Source organism: Hipposideros armiger, unplaced genomic scaffold, assembly GCF_001890085.2.
Source record: "Hipposideros armiger isolate ML-2016 unplaced genomic scaffold, ASM189008v1 scaffold_240, whole genome shotgun sequence".
NCBI classification, from domain to species: Eukaryota; Metazoa; Chordata; class Mammalia; order Chiroptera; family Hipposideridae; genus Hipposideros; species Hipposideros armiger.
This window is the reverse complement of record NW_017731590.1, coordinates 244,297-249,614: the sequence shown is the minus strand read 5'-3', so window position 1 is coordinate 249,614 and position 5,318 is coordinate 244,297. Positions and strand designations below refer to the sequence as shown.

The window sequence follows — 5,318 nt, the reverse complement described above, 5'->3', positions numbered from 1 at the left end:
GAGCTCTGTCCTTTGATTTATTTCCCGGGGGGGGGGGGGGCGGCTGGGACGATGGGCTGCACTGGGTCCTTTTTATTAGATGTGTCTAGGAGAAACAGTGGGCGGGGGGATCATGAATGACACAAATAAAAGTCATGAGCAGCCTGCAACTCTTCCTCCTAAAGAAGTCAGGCATGGGGGGCCGGGGCTGGAGAGCAGGAAGCGGAGATTAGCTTCCCCATGTTTCCTCCAGATTCTTTATCTCTTAAGAAGGAAGCTTGTACAATGTCGAACTATAAAAACCCTCAGTTGGGTCTTTGATGTGTCTTCTCTGTAAGAAGCCTCAGTTTGGCCCTGGGGGAGAAAGAGAAGGAAGGCTTAAGGCCTGGGTTTGGACTGAATAAAGCTTCCACCGCTATGGCCTGGGTTGTCTCCTAAAGATGATATTCATGGAGATGGCTATGCTTGACATTTGCACAGCACTTTACAGTTTGCACAGAGTTCCCACATGCACCATCCCATCACAACCTTGTGTGTTGGGAAGGACAGGCATTTTTAGATTGTAGGGGACCAGACTATGCTACCCAAAGATGTGCCACTTTGGCATAAGGATTATTTTGAGCTAAAGACAATTAAGAAACAGCAGGCACCTAAAACATAGCGCTCTGCCCTTGTTCCCTATTTGCCTAAAAGCAGAACATAAATTTCCATTTGTAAAGGTATCTCCCCCTCCTGTACCAGGAAGAGGAGGACCCAGGAGGACCACTCTTAGACTCCTAATTGCAGGAGACAACTCTAGACTCTTACCTGTCCAGCAATGGCACCGAGAGGAATCTACATAACATACCTTACTTAAATAGCTTTTATCTTCCATTAGTTTCCCCATATATTTACCTCCCCACAGGTTTCAGTCCCTAAAAGCTTAAATCTCTTTTTCTTTGTCTTATCACTGCTCTATAAATTTACTGTTCTTCTTTAAGATGCTATATAGCAGGGCAGCCAGTTATCTCAGTTGGTTAGAGAGCAGTGCTTATAATACTAAGGTTGCCATTTCGATGCCCACATGGGCCACTGAGTTGCGCCATCCACAACTAGATTGAAACAACTGCTTGACTTGGAGCTGATGAATCCTGGAAAAACACACTCCACAACTAGATTGAGAAACAACTACTTGACTTAGAGCTGATGGGTCCAGGAAAAACACACTGTTCCCCAACAAAAATAAAATAAAAAAAAGAAAAAGATGCTATATAAGCCCACGTTCTAACCACTTCTTTGAGTTATTCATCATTGAGTTTCTCATGCATGTGCATGCATGCTGCATGCATTCATACACTGTTTTTAATCTTTTAACCTGTAATTTGTCAGTTTAATTTCCTGAGCCTCAGCTACAAAGCCTAGGAGAGTAAAGGAAAAGTTTGTTTTCCTCCCCTACAATACCTATCACAGAAATGGATAAAAATGAACACAACGACAAACAAGCTGCCCCCCAAATCATCGGGGCTCCAACCCTGATCTCCTGACTCCAGACTCAGAGCACTGTCCCCCATTCCAGAGGTCCTCTTTTCACAAGGCCCTTGATTGACACTGGGAAAGAGTTATGTCACCACGTGTTAGGCATCCCGTGACTTCCAAAATCTCCTGGTTTTTTGTTTTTAACTTTTTAATTAATTAATTCAAATCTATTTTACAGAGCACCTTCCGTGTGCCAGGGAGCTCTCTTTCTGAGCAAACGCAGGCCATTACAATTCCGTGGATAAGAGGCGTGATCAGGAGCAGGCTGCTCCGGGAGCATCAAATTACCCTGCCGATAACCTCCTGGAGGAAGTGACTCAGCAGCTGAGACCTAAAAGATAAGCTGGAGTGACTTGGGCAAAGGGAGCAAGAAAAGCAAGAAAAGAGGGTCCTGGATCGAGGAAACCCACCTGCAAAGACCAAGATGCAAAGAGCTTGGTGAGTTTGGGAACTAGAAAAGGTTCAGTAAATGGAGGATGGAGTAGAAGGAGGTGGAAAGGGGCTGGCGAGTGGTGAGACTTGGGGCAGAGAGGGGCAGGGAACAGATGTTGGAGGACCTAGGCAACAATGTCAAGGAGTTAGTCTTTATCTTAAAAAAAGTGGGAAACCTTTGGAAGGTGTTAGCAGGGGCTTCGGGTGGTTATGTTTGCACCTGACTGAAGTGAGAAGAACGGATTGGAAAAGGTGAACGATGAAGGGCTAAAGCTGGGGGGTTGGTTTTTCGGTGTATTTTCAACGTATCTTCACCACTGGACTGAGAACTTCTGGAAGGTAGAGAATGAGTAAAAAAATATGGCCCTGAAATTGCCAGTGCTCCCAATGGAAGCACACTTCTGGAAGAAACAACCTTTATAATTATCACTCGACACTGAGTATCAGACAGAATCTATACAGACCCAGGTCTGCCCTCAAGGGGCCCACAATCTAGTGTGGCATATAGATACATAAACTCCACCCAGGTGTGTGCACCAAGTTCTGTGGGAGCACCGCGGGGGCATGACTGGCTCTGTAGAGATCAGGAAGGCTTCTCAGGGGAGGTAACATCTGAGCTGGATCTTGAAGGATGGAGAGGAGTTTGTTGGGTGGCTAATTTTTTATTGAAGAGTAAAGATCTCAACTTTCTTAAAGGACAGTAAAGTTTGAAATTAAAATGGCACCTTCGGAGGCATTTGTCAGGACTGCCTCACACCTGCTTCTTTGCTGTTACATGTAATTCCTGAATCCCCCACCCCACCTCACCTCCAGCTGCCAACTGAACAACACTGGGACTTCAAATCTGTTCTATTCCCTGACACTTTCTTCACGTAATAATAGGAGGGAAACTTGGCATAGTACGGCCATTAAGAGTAGATGAACTTGGCTTCAAATCAGGGCACTGCCATACCAACTTATTAGGCAAGTCACCTTGACTTCTCTAAGCCCTCGGTTTTCTCATCTGTATAGTGGGAGTAATAACAGTACCTGCATCACAGCATTGAAGAGAAGGTTCCTATACCACTTATGATGCCATGATATCTCAGCTCTAAAACCTTTCTGTGCTCTGCTTTGTGATGATGGGCTGGGCCTCTGTAAATCACATTTATGTTCCGCTGGTTGGCTCCATCTGAAGTTCTGCCTGTGGAGGTGTTAGAAGGGGTGGCAAAGCTGAAGGGGGAAGACAAAGCTTGTTTCCTGTCTGAAGGAAGAGATCAGGAAGGCTTCTCAGAGGAGGTGACATCTGAATTGGATCTTAAAGGATGAAGAGGAGTTTGTTGGGTACCTATGAGCATCACCCCAACAATGCCTCTTCACTCTAGCAGCAGCCAGAACTCCCCATAGCAATAGCTGAAGCCAGTTTGCAGGTTTTCTACACAGAATTAGCTTCATTACATCCAGTCAGAAGCATCAGCACAGTCCAGCTGAGTTTCAGGTCACAGGGTCTATCCACTAAACCTCTAAATTTTAATAATTCTAACTTTTCCCCACGTGGTTCCTCATCCCTAAGGTCATAGTTGTTTTCTGCAGCTGCTATCTCCGTCTTACCTTGTCGTTCCCATCTTACCCTTTCAGTTACCTAGTTAACAATCCTTTACATTCAGTTCTCTCACGTAACTGCTGTGGTTTCTGTCTCCTGGCTGCATGCTGGTGGTTATAATTAATTAAGAAGATGTATATAAAATGTTACATACAAAACTCTCAATAAATACTTCTTACAGTTCCTTGTGGGTTCCTAACATTTATTCATTCATTTATTTAGCATATGTTGTTTCCTACTATGTGTCAGGCCCCATGTGAGGTATTGGGGTGCAGAGTTAAATAAGACACAGGCCAGCCCACACGGAGCCTGCAGTCTGAGTGGAGGAGACCCCCATGGACCTGAGTGCACCCCAGGAATGGTTTCTGGCACCTCGTGCAAGAAGCTCCCGTTGACGATCTCACTGCCCAGTTACTCTGAGATCATCCCGAATCCCGATGTCCAGCCATCTTCTTCTGGCACATTTTCACACACCTTTTGTTAACAGACTCCAGGATTAATACTGCGGTAAGGTTAATCTGGTATTATTTTATGTTATTATTATTCATTTGCACATCTTATCATCCTTCTTAGTAAATTACTTGGGTTGTTTCTCCCAAATGGCCTGTTTCTACATCAATTTCTCTGTGTAGCACAGTGCCAGGACTTGATAGAATATCCAAAAATATGTGATGAATGAATTAATTTATCTGTTCAAAAATACTCTTGAGCTCTTACCCTGAAGCAGGCACTGGGCTAGGTACGGAAGGCAAAAACAAAGACATCCCCCAATGAAGGGATGTCTGATTTGGTGACTAAAACCTCTGAGGACCCAGAACTCCATGGGGCTGGACGTGGTCCCGTCAGCCTGGTGTGACGCGGACGCTCAGCACGACCTCTGTCTCCTTCCCTCTGAGCCCTCGGTGGGAGACGCTGCCCGCTGTGGTTTACCTTATGTCTTGAACACTGGTGGCCAAAGGCTATATTTAAAAAGCCAACATTTACATTTTTAATGTTGACTGTTATTGGAAAGGCCGTGATAACCTTTCCAAACTGATATTGGTTTTTACATGATTGAAACAGGCCTGGCCTCAGGCATTTCTAAATGGAAAATTTTAAGTATTTTCAATATCAGTGAGGGTGCAGAACCATCTCAGAAACTGAACCATCTTTGTTTGTAGTCTTAGAAAACATCGCCTCCCTCCCTTGAGGACACTCAGCCAATTTGTCCTGTCAGCATTTCAAGGTCCTTTGAACCTTTGTTCTGAGGGTAGACAGCATGAGGACTGCTAGTCCTATCTTGTTGGTGATGAGGAGAGTTTAGGGAAGCACACAGCTACAGTGGAAAGAGCTTTGGTCTTAGAACTCGTTCTAAATATCTAAATACCTTCTCTATACCTCACGAACTGGGTGACAAATTGTTTACCTCTCTAAGTCTCTTTTCCCTCATCTGTAATACTGGAATAAAAATGTTATTTCACAGGTTTGCTGTGATATTCAAATGTGGTCATCTGTAAAAAATGCGTAATCCCCCATGCCTCCATGGATGTTAGTTCTTGTCCTTTCCCTGGCAGTGACCTGTCTAAGATAACACGTGAAAATCAGGTGAGAACTCCAAGCTCCTGGCTCCCAGGACTCTTTTCAAGAAGCGCTCTGGATACAAATAAGTTAAAACATACATATTTGGGTTAAAAGCAGAAGGACTCATTTCCAGCTTTACATGCCATGACGGCCTGTCTGAAGACTTCTTGGCATCCATATTTTCCTTCTGTGTTTTCATTGTAGTAAAAGGTCACCGCACTTTTAAATATGGTAGCCAGTAGCCACATGT

General features: G+C 44.5%; 1 long non-coding RNA gene across 1 annotated transcript; it reads left to right on the top strand.

Moving 5' to 3' along the window:
- Window positions 1–1,884: 1,884 nt before the first annotated feature.
- Window positions 1,885–5,055, top strand: LOC109389705 (uncharacterized). The gene is made up of 3 exons (XR_002125443.1): window positions 1,885–1,932; window positions 3,758–4,015; window positions 4,971–5,055. It is a non-coding gene; the product is annotated as an uncharacterized LOC109389705 (long non-coding RNA).
- Window positions 5,056–5,318: the final 263 nt, after the last annotated feature.